The sequence below is a fragment of the Orbicella franksi genome, chromosome 8 (assembly GCF_964199315.1).
Source record: "Orbicella franksi chromosome 8, jaOrbFran1.1, whole genome shotgun sequence".
NCBI lineage: Eukaryota > Metazoa > Cnidaria > Anthozoa > Scleractinia > Merulinidae > Orbicella > Orbicella franksi.
In genome coordinates, this window is record NC_138152.1 from 12,628,564 (window position 1) to 12,642,795 (window position 14,232).

A 14,232-nucleotide genomic window follows, 5' to 3' on the forward strand; every position below is an offset into this window, starting at 1 on the left:
AATGGATGTACGCGAAAGTTTGCCAAGCGCGAAAGAAGCGTAAGAGTCGTACGAGGTGATAGCCGATCTAGCTTCTTGAGTGCTTGGCAAACCTCCCAAGGAGACTTCTCGTCGGCTTACATGAAGTCAAAAGCGCGATAAACCGCGCAAAAAAGTTAATTTAAAAATCTGACAAAGCGACACATCAAAATTTTTCTTGGATCGCGGCGACTTAATAGTTGCTCGGGCAAAGAAACAATTTCAAACCACTCAGTTAACCCGCTAAATATCAATCGGTAAAAGTGTTTTTCAAAAATTGGTTAAGCTTAAATTTGGATCAGTTTTTCCGAAGAATTGAAAACAAACTGCACATGGTTGAAGCTTTTAGTGGTTGAGCTCTCTGTCCTTCACGGCATCACGGGTAATCATTGTTGGCAACAATGGTCACCAATTGCGAAAGTATAGCGAACTTTTGGAACGCTGTACCTAGGATACAACCGCTAATTTTCTTAATTTTCCTTAACATGAAGAGATTGAAACAGTCAAACCTACTTGAGGCGGTTTTCGTCTGTCTGCATGACTCTCCACTCTCGACAAAACATTCTCATCATGGAAACTGCGGAGGGACTGCTGTCCGACTAGCGGGCTCATCAGATCCAAAAGACGCGCAGTCTTTTCTCCCTATTAAGAATCGATAAGATGCAAAAACTGGTCACTGTTATGGCATCCTTAGTTTCAAATTGATTGATTACTACAAGAGAGCATAAAGGGTAAGAGAGTTAATTTGCCATATGAGCCATACTTCTAAGGTAATCCCTATTAAGGTAGTTTTACAATACTAACTGTTTTGGAAATCACAGAAAGGTCTAGAAATTACCAATCCCGTGGCGCAGATTTTGCTAATATGGACACCCCGAGCAGCTTTAAATGTATTTTTATCCTACACGAAAACATCCACGTAACACGCGTGGTTACATTATCCGCGGAAGAACTCAAATCCCTAGCAATAAAGTGAAACAAATGACAAATACGTTTTCGCTCATGATGAGTCGCGCCTTTTCAAATAATCTCTCTTCGCATCATTTTTAGAGTTACTTCTAAAACTCATTAATAATTCATTACGTTTAAACAGAGGAAATCATGACCGTGGCGGTGTTTCGATATCTAATCTCAATTAGCATAGATTTTTACGATTTTATGTCTCCGTTTTCTCCTTAGTTTTAGTTTCGATTGAGAAGATATATCAAACACGAAAGGTACTGTTTGACCACATTTCCAAACATCTCGAAGTTCGTCAAAAATACTTCGCTGCGCGTCGCAAGTCTTTTTAGGTGTTTGGAAATGTGGTTAAACACGATCTTTCGTGTTTGATATATTACGTCATATTAGTTTCAACATTTTCTAGAGTAATCCTGATCTCATTTAAAGTGACCACTTTTAAAATGAATGAAACGCTGAAATGTCTTAGATTTGGATGTTTCATCAATATCCATATAATGAACAGAACTGATCTTTCCCCCACCACCCACCACCCCACGTACATGTATAACACTTTTATAACTAATACACCGAATGCAAATATGGCGGACCACTCGGTCGGCGCCCGGGACGAGTCGCATGAAAGCGAGGCTAGTCAGGCTTTGATGTTTTGTTTTGACAATGCTTCCCCAGAAAAGTCTTGCTTCGTCGTCTATCTAGTCTGTTTTATTTAGCTGTGGCTTCGAGCTGCTGTGTTTCTGAACGCCACGAGAAGGGATATAAATTTTCCACCGTTCGCCTCTTAAGCTTAGTGAGAATAGCGGATCAATGCAATTCGTTAAGACGAAGGAAAGGAGTTCACGATCGCCGCAGGAACTAAAGTTTGTTCGCTACATTTCACATTAGAAGATCTTAGAAAAATCGTTTAAATGATGAGCTCATGTGGTGTCTGGTGGTGTTCCAACACAATTTACATGGCCATTACCTTCCCCAAAGTAAAAAAAAGCTCCTCTTGAAAAACACCCTTTGTCTCAAAGGAAGAAGTCGACTTCGCGTCGACCACTCGCAAGGAATCGCACGAAACAAATATTACGGTGTAATAACCAAGCGAATGAACTTCAACTGCCCCCATCATTGTATCCAGTGAATGCTTTCAGCCAAATGAGAACGACTTGGAGCTAAATGCGGTCGCTTACACATTGTCTAAGATCTTCCAGCCTGAACGAACAAACTTTAACAGTTCCTTCGGCGATCGTGAACTTTTTACCTTCGTCTGTTTTCCCTGAGAGGCGACCGCGGAAACGGAAAAAACAAAACACTTTCTCTGCTGTGGAAGATTTCAATTCCTTCTGGTGGCATTCAGGAACACAACAACTTATAGGGAGGGCGAAACAAAAACAGACCAGATCGACGACGAAGCAAGACTTTTCTGGGGAACCATTGTCAAAACACAACATTGCATTCGGTGTATGACTTTTAAAATTTCTAATTTGTGTATTTCTAGATCACCTTTTGTTCTGAATGTTGCCTAAACTTCGAGGCATCTGAGTCTGGATAAGTTTAAATCCATGTTTAGAGTCACTTTTGTTAATGGCCACGAGCTGCTTACGAGGACAGGTTGCTAAACAGGTCACTGGACTTTCCAGATCGATTACACTCAGCAGTTTACCAGACTGGACGTTAAACAGCAGAAGACCTTCTGAAGCAGCTTCGGAGCTGATAACGCATTCTTCCTCGCTGATAAATTTACATAAATTCAAATTTCTGACTTTGACATCTAAAACGTTTACCTCTCTTCCTGACACTGCATCCAAGACAATCACTACTTCGCGAGTTTTGCCGTGTTTAGTGGAAACTACTACAAACCGTTCACCAAGAGAGAAAATCGCTTGTGAAAAATAATAAACAGGGACGTCGTTGTCCCAGAGAAGAGTTTCGCCATCCCACAACTCAAGTGAAAAGCGACCAGCTGTTAACAATTGACATTTACTGTTACAAGCAAGAAACTGACGACCAATTGGGATTGTCGACACGATGTCTCCGCTAGCAGTATCCAAGATAAGAACTTGGTTCTCTCCTTCGCATGCCACTCGTTGTTCTGATATCCCGATCAGTTGTCTGATGCCGTTTAAATTTGGCCAATTTCGGACGCACCTGGATAATTCAACATTCCACAACTCAATTGTATACGTTGTATACGTTGTTGTTAATATTAAAACACCTTCTTCCATGGCTAGCGCTGAGAGATATTCACCGCTCGCTGCAACTTGGCCGATGAGCTCACCGCTTGAAACATCGAAAGCCCTGACCTCGTCACGGAAGACATTATAAATAGTATCTCCACTCAAAGCAAAAATAATTTCTTTGCTCCTGTTAAGTTCGGCTTTTAGGTTTTTCTTCGTTTCATCAATATTCAGCATGTCTATGGAAATGTTACCGGGAGAACTCCTCAATACTATTTTCTTATTCAGCACAAACTCAAATTCCACATCCACAGACGAAAGAGGATCTCCCAATAAAAAGCCAGCTTCGCTACGGGATTCCAATTTCCAGGGAACATAGGATTTAATACAAACATCTAAACTACAGCTGAGATGTTCCGCCATATTGATGTTCAAACAGACGAGGTGATTAAGGAGATGTGTTCCACTAAAGCAAAAAAGAGATTGGCAGTTAGGTGAGAACTTTATCATCCCACAACTTTCTGGCAGAGCCGTTTGTGCCAGTGTTCTAAAGCCATATGTCACATCAACCAAGCAAATTGAACCCATGCAATGAGAAATTGCTACCATCTTTCCATCTCGTGACCATGCAAAAGATAAAACATCGTCCTTTCTTGTGGTGCGAATAATCTCGGAACCATTCCTGAGACTCCACATAATAATGCATTTAGGATTGTCAGGGCAGTCAGTTAGCATGGTGGTCTTGTCTCCTGAAATCGAGCAAACAGTGAAATTGCAGCTACTTTCGGGAAAAAGCGGTTTCATCTCTCCTTTGAAATCATAGGCACGGCTAAGGACTCCTGGCAAGACCACTTCCTTGGTGGGATGAAAAACTACTGAACGGTAAAACGACAGGACGCCTGGAGAGGATGGTGACATTCTGTATGCTCCATTCCCGAAGTGCAGTTTCTTCACGATCACAGGACGTGCCCATACAAGTTTACCAGTATGAAGTGACCACATGTAAATCGTTCCGTCGTCACATTCACACACCATGTAGTCTAACTCGGGAGAAACATCAAAACAAGCCACCGGAGACGAGCATCGAAATCGGGCTAGAACAACTCCCTGCTGCATCTGTTTCTGGACCAATTCCATATATGGTAATTCAGGATATTTGCTTAGCAACAGGTCCGATGCCATAGGAGACAGAAATGATCCTCCCTCATTGACCACGGTTTGGAAAAATACGATGGGAATGGTCTGAAAAAGTGGAGAAGTACTTTCGTAGCAGGAACAACAAAATGTGCAACATATCTTGACTATCTTCAGACAGCATGGGGAACATCTTCTGCTTGTGAAGCCACAGAATGTCTCCAGCTGCTACCGAATCGTTTAAACAGAGCTTTGCATACAAAAGCTCTAAGTCTAGTACGTATGTTTTTACACATTCCCTCAGGCTATGGGATTTCATTTCCTCGTCTATCAGCAACATGTGTCTTACACCGTGACGTAGCGCATACTTCTCAGTGGGGGTAAACTGTCGGTGAAGCACATCTTTCTGTTTCAGCTCAACAAGTTCTCTAGCACAGAGGCTTGCAAGAATTTGGTGGCCTTCTTTCTCGTCCATACTGAATTCATGCTCTCCATAAAAGGATGCGTCAGTCAACCAGTCTTTAACTGACTTGTGAATGACGTGAAGACAGCCTTCACGAATGGGAAGAAGTGAGGACACACTACTAATAGCTTAAAGTTCTTTCCGCCTTGCAAGTGGTGACCTGGCATTAGGTACCAAGAGTTTGGAAAGAAAGCCAGTTGGCAAGGGCTCCCTGGAGACGGTAACAGCAGCAAGTAGGTTCAAAAAATTCTCAACCTTAACGTCTACTTCTTTCTTAAGTCCGTTCTCTAGTCGTTTAAAATACGAATGGTAGATTGAAGAAATTGCTAATGGCAAGCTGCCTTCGAGATCTTCTTGGTCCAGAACTGACACATCTTCTTCAATAAACGAAACAAGAAAGTACGCATACAGCATGAGCCCGTCAGACTTTTCGACAAGCTTTTCCACTATGGAGTGTTTTTTTTCTGCTTCGATTAGCTGCTGCATCCTCTTTTCAAAGAACCACTTGATGTCTTCAATATTCTTATCATCATTTGATTCCAGCAGAAACGGCTTCAGATGTGTTAACGCCTCTGCAATGTTCCTCTCTGGTCGGGTCGTACAAAGGAATCGGATCCAACATGGAAGTTTACAAAGGTGGTTTGCAATAACATCAAGAAGTTCATTGCGTTCTTGGTACTCACTTTCGTCCAAGCCGTCTATCACCATGAGCATGTTTCTTCCACGGTCAGCTACAGTGCTCAGAGGCTCCTTAAAAAGTAGGGAAAACAGCTCCTCAACACCCATGTCATTGAGGTCTTTACCCAGATTTCTTGACAGCTGTTTCACAAGAGCTTGTTTGTACTCAGGCAAGGCATTGCACAAGTGACAGGACAAGGACTGAAGCATCAACTGAGGATTTCGGTAACGAGCATTGTTATGCTGACAAAAGTGGCTTCCTGCCAGTCTGCCATCCTCTTGCATTCTTTTGCAAATAACAGCGGAGATAACCGACTTACCCATGCCTGCATTTGCACTGATCACCATCACACGGTTTTGAGAACGCTTGTTGTCTAACCAGTTTTCAACTTCGTTAAACACCCACTCACGAGTTCCCTCTTGATACCGTCCCACATGATACTCTATGTCTCCTTTGAACTCCGCCTTGGCAAGGTTTTTTAAGACTTGGTATTTTTCTTTGTCTGCTTCTCTTTCCTGTTTTAAGCTGTTGACAGCTTGCTTTACTACTTGCAAACTTTCAAAATGTTCTTCTTGGGTCTTCGCTACACCCTTAACAACTTGCTGTGTTTTGATCTGAGTCTGATGTACTTCATCCAGTTTTGACCTGCTATCCTGAAGTGTTTCACGGTCTTCTAATTGAGATTGACGAACTCTCTCAACAGTTTCTCGTGTCTTGGTCTGTGTCTGATGTACTTCATCCAGTTTTGACTTGCTATTCTGAAGTGTTTCACGGTCTTCTAATTGAGACTGACGAACTCTCTCAACAGTTTCTTTTGTCTTGATTTGGGTCTGATGCACTTTATCCAGTTTTGACGTGTTATCCTGAAGTGTTTCACGGTATTCTAACTGCGTCCGGCGCACTTTCTTAACAGTTTCTTGTGTCTTGGTTTGGGTCTGGTGTACTTTACCCAGTTTTGACTTGTTAGCCTGAAGTGTTTCATGATCTTGTAATTGGGTGTGATGAACTCTCTCGGCAGTTTCTTGTGTCTTGGCCTGGCTCTGATGTATTGTTTCTAGCTTTAATTTAGTAACTTGTTGGGTCTCACGAGCTTGTTCCAACTTAGCGTTGGCATCTTGAAGTAGAGTAAGGTGTTCTTGTTGGGTCTTGCATGCTGCCTCAACAGCGGTCTTTGTATCCTGAAGTAGCACTTGGTTGTCTTGTTGGGCTTTCTGCATTTTAGCTTGGCCTTGACGTAGTAATTCCACCATTGACTTGATCTCTTTCTCCCGGTCTGCCCATTTAAACAAAACGTCGAGATAATCTTCTTCCCCGCAGCGTTCTGTTTTCAATCTGTCTACCTGTGCCTGGTCCAAACCAAGAGAAACAAGAACACCACTAATTTCTTTCCAAAGCTCATTAAACAATCGTGAGTCAATACGTGTTTCAGGAGTGTGAATTAGCTTATTGCGAAACAGTTTAATACGAACAAGGTTTGCAGCAAGAGATTTGTTTTTTGCCTGAGGCTTGTGGTTCCAACCTGTGCGGGCAGGGGGGGATAAGCCACAAATTTCAGTCAGCAAAAGAAAGAGGAGAGTAATGTCAAATGTTTTCGAGTCTGGTTTGGATCCATCTGGGGGAAACAAACGATTTCTCTGCTGTTCACTAAGGATTCCTCTTGCAAAGAGGTCATCTAGAATTGAATTATTCAGATGGAGATTAGCAGCCAGTTTTGTGGCAGGATGAATGCCATCAAAAACCTTCCTTAGAACTGTCGTTCCACCATCGACGAGAAGCCGTCTCAACTTGACTCCATTTGTTGTCTCAGTAGAGGCCGCCAGGGGTGAAGGAGTTGCAGCTGCCATTGAAACCATAAGCGTGAAGGTTCAGTCAAGCAACGGCAACTACATACAGAAAAAAAGTAACCCGGGTTAGTAACTAGTAGTAGTTGACGCCACAGCTGCCCCCAATGTGCGATTATGGTTTGCTTTCTTTTCTCATGTATGATTCTCTTGTTATTGATTTCTTTGTTTTAATTGTGTTTTTAGCTTTCTCAAGTATGGTTATTTCGTCACCTAGGTGGGTGAGAAAATTTAAAACATGAACGGTAAGGCCTACGGCAAACTTCGAATCCAAGTCGCGGCGAATAGATTAAAGACAGGTGCGACAAAGAGTCGACTTAATTCCAGCGTGGTAACAAACGTCGAACCTGCGTCGATCCCATTTGACATGTTGCACTTCATTAAAACACGGGAATAAGCACGTGTCCGACTGCTATTCACTCGATGCGCGGCTAGTTACTGCTAGGACTTGCTAGCGAAATGCCGAAATACAGTGCTCGTCGGGCCTTACTTTAGCAATTAATTGCGAAAGAAAGAGAAGACTCGCATTGTATACAGTTCTGAGACACACAGTGTATCAGAGACGACAGCTAGTGCCCTAAGTGGCATGCTTGACCGTGCTTTTGTTAGCGAGCAACAATTGATCGAGCAGCGGTCTTGATGTCAGCAATGACTTTCGATAGCTTGCCATTCACGGTCGCGAAATTGTCTTTGTACAGCGCATGCTCGTCAGGAGGGAAAATAACGTTTGGCAGATGGGGGACTGTGTATTTTTGTGACGCTCGCACAGTCCATCAATCACATTTGAATAAACTATTTTGTTATTTACATGATTCATGAATTTAGTTCCGCGCGTGTTTAGAACGGCGTTTGCTGAAACGCCGATCCACTGTCGCATTATCCGACTTGGCAAGTCGAAATTATGCTAGAGTCGCACCATTCTTGCGTCTATTTCAAAATTAATTGGTTCGACGAATTAAGTTCGACTAAGATTCAAAGTTTGCTCCAGGCCTAAGCTAAGCATAACGCTCATACTTTAAAATTTCTCGCCTAGGTGACAAAACAACTCCTTGCGCACGTCAAAAAGATCACTCTTCGATGCTCAGCATACTTCAAACAGTTTGTTCCCTTAGCCTTATTTAGTTAGGTATTATCTGAAATTATGAGATACCACAATTTACCTCGGGGGAAATTATATAAAGCACTAAAATTTATGAAAAGATTCAACGTAGGCCACTAGATGATGACTCGACTCGAATGTTTGCAACATACGAGTAATTCAAACGATAACAGGCTTTCCGCTTCGATTTCTTGAAGCTTTTCTAAGCAATTTCGTTACTCACTTTCTTCTTTTCTATGTGATATAAACTGTATAAATTGGTAACCGACAATATGAAGACGCCTAAGCAAACCAAAAAGGTATGATTTGGCTTAAAGGATAAGCTTAAACATATAAATCTTACTAAGGAGTTGCGATTGATAACTTCAGTCAGTTGCGATCGGTATCCTTGCGCGGTTTTCAACTAGAGTTCTCAAACTAACTAATTATAGATCAAGTTAAAGCAAAGAAAATCACAACCGTGAAGGAGGGTCTTAATTAGCATCGATTTTGACGATTTTACTTCTGTTTACTCTTTAGTTTTTGCTTCGATTGAGAAGATATATCTGACACTCGAGACAGTGTTTCATCGGCTATCCAAACACCTCGAACTTCGTCAAAAATACTCCGTTGCGCGTCGTCTTCTTGGTGTTTGGATATCCCAATGATATTGTTTGATATATTACATGAGCCGCCGAAGTTTGGTAGTGAACCAAGTCTGTCAGTCGATGAAAGTGGTCGTGTCAAATTTTTTCTCGGCTTTCGTTTTGTTCTTACTCTTCAAGAAAACATCGGCAATTATGCTTTAAATTACCGCCAACTTTGTTCGGCTTTCATGTGTTCACCGTTCACAGCGTTTCGCTAGATGCCACAACAGCGTTGCAACGGCGATATGTCAATCTTCTTTGTGGACATTAATCAATGAAATCAATTACCCGTCACCTACGTGCTCGCTCATTTTTGTCGACTCGAGATTTTTCTGGGACTACACACGGTATATTCATAGTGTATGTTCTATTTATACTCAAATTATTATACGCGCAGACTTCAACGATACCTCCGCTGGTTTGATCAAAACCTGCGGGGACAATAATTGTTACAAAAAAGGTTGTGACTGTTCAGGGTGTTTTTCTAAAAGGTGTTTCGAACTGTTCTCTGTTGCTGGTGTCTGCTGAGAGTGATGCGTACGTTAACTCACACGTGTTGCAATATTTGGACCTGTGGGGACCCCCCAGTTGACCCTGATGTTTTTCAAATTGTATGGGGGACCGCCCCGCCTACGTAAAGTTCAATAGAAACTAATACTGTATCTTGATTCGTTATCATTGGGTTATGCTATTGTAGTTTGTTGTTGTCATGATTGTTTACAATGTACAATGTACGTCCATGACTACCTTACACATTGACTAAAATTAAAATTGGCAGTCTACAGGGTACATCTTGAGTCTAAAAGCATCTATGCACTATAACATAGTTATATTCGCTCCTGCAGCTGTTCTGAGGCTGTTTTTAGGGCTGCTAGTCTGACCTAAACAGCACACTCATTTGCAATCTCAAAAAACGAACTGTCGTCCTGAATCTCTACAATACTCACAAGCAATGAGAAGCAACTCTTTTTTTTTCTATGGCCAAAAAATCTCTTGGTGGGTAAACATCAAACGTTAAGGAGTTAAAAAAGTGTAAGCACAGTCACTGGTCACTGGTCACTACTAGGTCACTGGTCATCTACAATTAAAAGAAACACAAGTGAACAAGAGCAGTTCGGCCCTAGGCCACCGTTGATGGAGTTCAAATTACAAAAGCGACAAATCCATCCGACATTGGGAGGAAACCAAGGAATGCATGCTGCTGTTTATACTCCGGCAAGTTACACTGAACATTCATGAGTGGTAGATTGGCCAGGCTTATAATAAGGATCAAGCTCTTGTAGTGGCATCATGGTTAGGGTGGTTGTCTGCAGATCAAGTGGTCTACTTTTGAGGCCTGGCCGGGGACACTGTGTTGTGTTCTTGGGAAAGACAATTTACTCTTACAGTGCGTCTCTCCACTCATGTGTACAAATGGGTACCGGCGAACATAATGCTGGGGGTAACCCTACGATGGACTAGCATCCCATCCAGGTAGTCTCTTAGTGAATTCATCCTACAGAAACCAGGACAGGGTCCGTCTGATAGGCCACTTGGCTAGCATGCAGACTTTTACCTTAATTTAATAAGAAATTAGTCATGAAAAATATTGCTAAAACTGAGCCTAGAACTTACTGAGTTCCTTCCGACTTGGGTTCTTCTAATCTCTCAATGCATCTTGACTCACTGGAGGTACTATTTAAAACAATAAAATGAAATGTTTGTGGTTATTTATCTCATAAACATTATTACACAACTTACATACAACTTCCTTCTAATTACATACAACTTCCTGTTTAAAAGGCACCTAAGCACGCTATGCATTTTCTCACGCCCAGTTGTCAGTCAACCACCAATGCATTAACCATTGACAAACAAGCTGTAAATTTTCTTCAACAGTAAATGTGTTTCAGAATTCTTGTTTAAACATAAACAAGTAATATCACTGATATTTTTCCCAAATGCTAATATTTATCTTGGTTTCTTGATATTTTAAGGGAATTTCAGACTGCAGGAGGCTTTATTTCGCAACATGCCAAGTCTGCAAAAGAACAAACTTGATTTTTTGTACCTAAAAAGTGTGAAATTGTGGGAAATATGTAAAGTATCATCCCTTTTAGAGCAAAATTGCTTATTTCAGCCATTTTCATAACAATGGGAATAACCCTCTGGTGTTGTGCCTAGTTATAGTGGGGATACTTGTGTGACCTTTTGACACCCAGGCCTATGCGGGAGGTGCACTGGCCTCATGGTTAGCGCACTTGTCTCTGGATAGAGCGGTATGGGTTCCAGCCATGGCCGGGGAAATAGTGTTGTGTTCTTGGGCAACACAATTTACTCTCACAGTGCCTTTCTCCACCCACGTGTATAAATGGGTAGCGGCGAATTTAATGCTGTGGGTAACCCTGCGATGGGCTAGCATCCCATCCAGGGGGAAGTAGAAATACTCCTAGACACTTCATGCCAAAGAAACCGGAGATAAGCACCGGCCTGATGAGCCACTTGGCTCTTATGCATACTTAACTTATGCTGGTGGGAGCATTGCACTCATGGCAGGTCTAACCGCGAAAGATTGGTCTGCGTGTTGAGTAGCCAAACCAAAGTAACACTTTGGTCCTACTGGGTGGGGTTTTTGTGCGGGGATAGCAACCCCACCATGCACATGTAATAATTAACCAACAAAACGGCAAGAGTTAGGGAGTGAAGGATGCATTCTACAATCAGTTGCAAGCTGTCCTAGCTAGACAAGAAGGGTTATATCAGGATGCCGGGACGCCAATATCCTAATGGCGCAGTAAGAGCAAAGACACAAGGAATGAAATTGCTGAAGGGTCAGATATAATGAGGATTTCTTGCAGAAGGACAAATCAGCTGACACATTTAGGATGTTTAATTGTTAAAGAGAACCCACGCCCTTCAGGAATTGATTCACAGTGGAAATCCAGGAGAGAAACCATTAATTATCTATGTGAAAAAGTCTTCGTGGAGGTACTGGCTATCTGTAGAGTCAGTCTAATAACAAAATCCTGAAAGGAAGGGAAAGAACGCAGTCATGCTCACTTGTAGAACAAGAGCAGCCATAAAGGAAGCACTAAAACAATGTGTTACAACAAACAAGGAAATAAAGAAACAGCATCGGGGTAAATAAGAAACATAATCTTGAAGATCTGGATTTCAACAATCTGAGGCAGCTCTATTTTATAAAAAAGAGCAAAGTGTGGAAAGTGTGGCCATACAAAAGTCCAGTCAAGGATAAGAACGGAAATGAGTCGATTGGTGCTGACTAGCAGCTACTCAGAAGTAGGTGGGCTGATCATTTGAGGTCTTGCCCAACATACCACTTCCAATGAAACCACCTGACATTCCAGCTGCAGACAAAGACCTTTCAATAAGCTGTAGCCAGTGAACTAGGGGAGACAAAAGGAGGCCATCAAACAGCCTAAGACTGGTAAGGTAACGATTATAGCTCCCGTCAAGGATTATTCAGCCTCTTGATAGTCCCTTGTTTTATTGTAGTTGTCCATCCCATCACGATACCTGTTTTTTGTATTAATTTGTAAAATCTCTTGGAGTTCACATTGACTGTGTGGCTGGGCACTTTACTCATGTCTTTAACATTGTTCTATCATGGGACCCTATTCACGACTTTCCAGACACCCGATAAATTTCGCAAGTTCCTACGATGCTTACCTGAGATGAGTATAAATCGATGACACAGTACACCTGGACTGTAAATTTCATGGATTGAGTCCTGTAAGATGACAACAACACTCATTTATACCGAGAGCTTTGTGAAAGCTATCAAATACATAACTGATGAATTCGAAAGCAGAAGTGATCTTACTGCAGTTAACAGATCAATGAGTCGTTGAACACTAAAGAAACGTATTCCTGCTGTTACAAAGAGTACATATGCTTGCTTCTGAACTAACCGTGTTCTAAAAATAACTTGATTTTTCTAGAATGTTCTTAGAGCTTCTAACATAACTATTTATGAAGCATCATTCGGTAGAATGTTCTAAACTGTTCCATAGCGTGACAGTAGAAGGTTCTGTCACAAACATTGCGTGACTTGACATTCGAGAAGTTTAAACAAACTTAAATATTCACTTCTGCTGTCCATAACACCCTGTTCGAGGATAAGTATTTTATGTTAGAGGACTTCGTTATTTAGCCTGTAACAGGTTGGACACTGGACGAGAAATTAAAAAATCTAACTTTCAATACTTATTCCCCAGAGGTATGGACACAAGTGTAAATTTAGACTGTGGACAGTCCCTCTATAGAATTTAATTCATGCTGCCTGTAATGATTGACTGGTAATACAGTCTTCGGGTTAAACGAAAAGGGGGAGGGAGGCATGGCAATCTACAATAAACTGCATCAGCCTCTGCTGTCAGCTTTTATCTCGGGTGAGCGGCCGTCGTTTTATGCAGAACTTTTGGCGGAAAAGTTGGGACTGTTTTGCAGTCCTAACTTTTCTGGGGTGGTCAACACAGTTACCCTGGCCCCAGTATCATTTATTTGTTGTTTCTGAAATTCCAATTCGTGATTGTAATAATCTTCCTTTTAAAATGTTCGGATTTGTAAAAAATTCATGTGTGTAAATTAAGTGGTCAGGTTATTAAAAACACTTTTTATCTCTTTACCAGGTGATTTTAAAAACTTTTTTTTCTTTTCCGAATGTCATTGTGGGTGTTTGGATCCCAAGCTTACTCGAATTTCATGTATGTCTGATACAAACCAGTGGAGTAGCACGGACACTAGTTGAGGCTGATGGAGTAAGCGGATGTCTAGTCATCAAATCCAAAGACTTCCACTTAATTTTCACAAATCGACTTCCGGTAGTCAATGGACTTACAACCTGACGACTAGATGTGTATTGGGCAACCCTCCTTGAACGAAGACTTGGGTGATCAGCAAACGGAAGAGCAATGCTGTTTGTTTGTGTTACAGTCGAGTAGTTTCAATCCTGGTTTTTTGAGTTTTAACGCGATATTAGCTCATTAAGAAGCCATTATTTCTCAAGTCTTCATGTCAAGAAGACACGTGACGAGATGAAAGAAAACGTCAGCTAGTAGACTGTATTGATTTGCTACCAAAATCTCCTAACCATCAGATAAGAAATGAATATCAGTCAGGAAGGAGAATTGATATTTTGATCTTGCCAGTGAAAGATTTAAGGCGAAAAGTTTTTACTGTTCAAATTCTTAGTGAAGGGTTCTCTTACAATAAAAGAATAACAACCTGGAACATTCGTTTGTCCCGTGC

General features: G+C 41.6%; 1 pseudogene across 1 annotated transcript; it reads right to left on the minus strand.

The window, feature by feature from the left end:
- Window positions 1–591: 591 nt before the first annotated feature.
- On the minus strand, window positions 592–12,713 carry LOC145495341 (uncharacterized; annotated as a pseudogene). Its single transcript, XR_014050401.1, has 4 exons — window positions 12,652–12,713; window positions 10,597–10,656; window positions 2,467–7,299; window positions 592–660 (listed from the first exon to the last, which is right to left on the minus strand). The product of XR_014050401.1 is annotated as an uncharacterized LOC145495341 (transcript).
- Window positions 12,714–14,232: the final 1,519 nt, after the last annotated feature.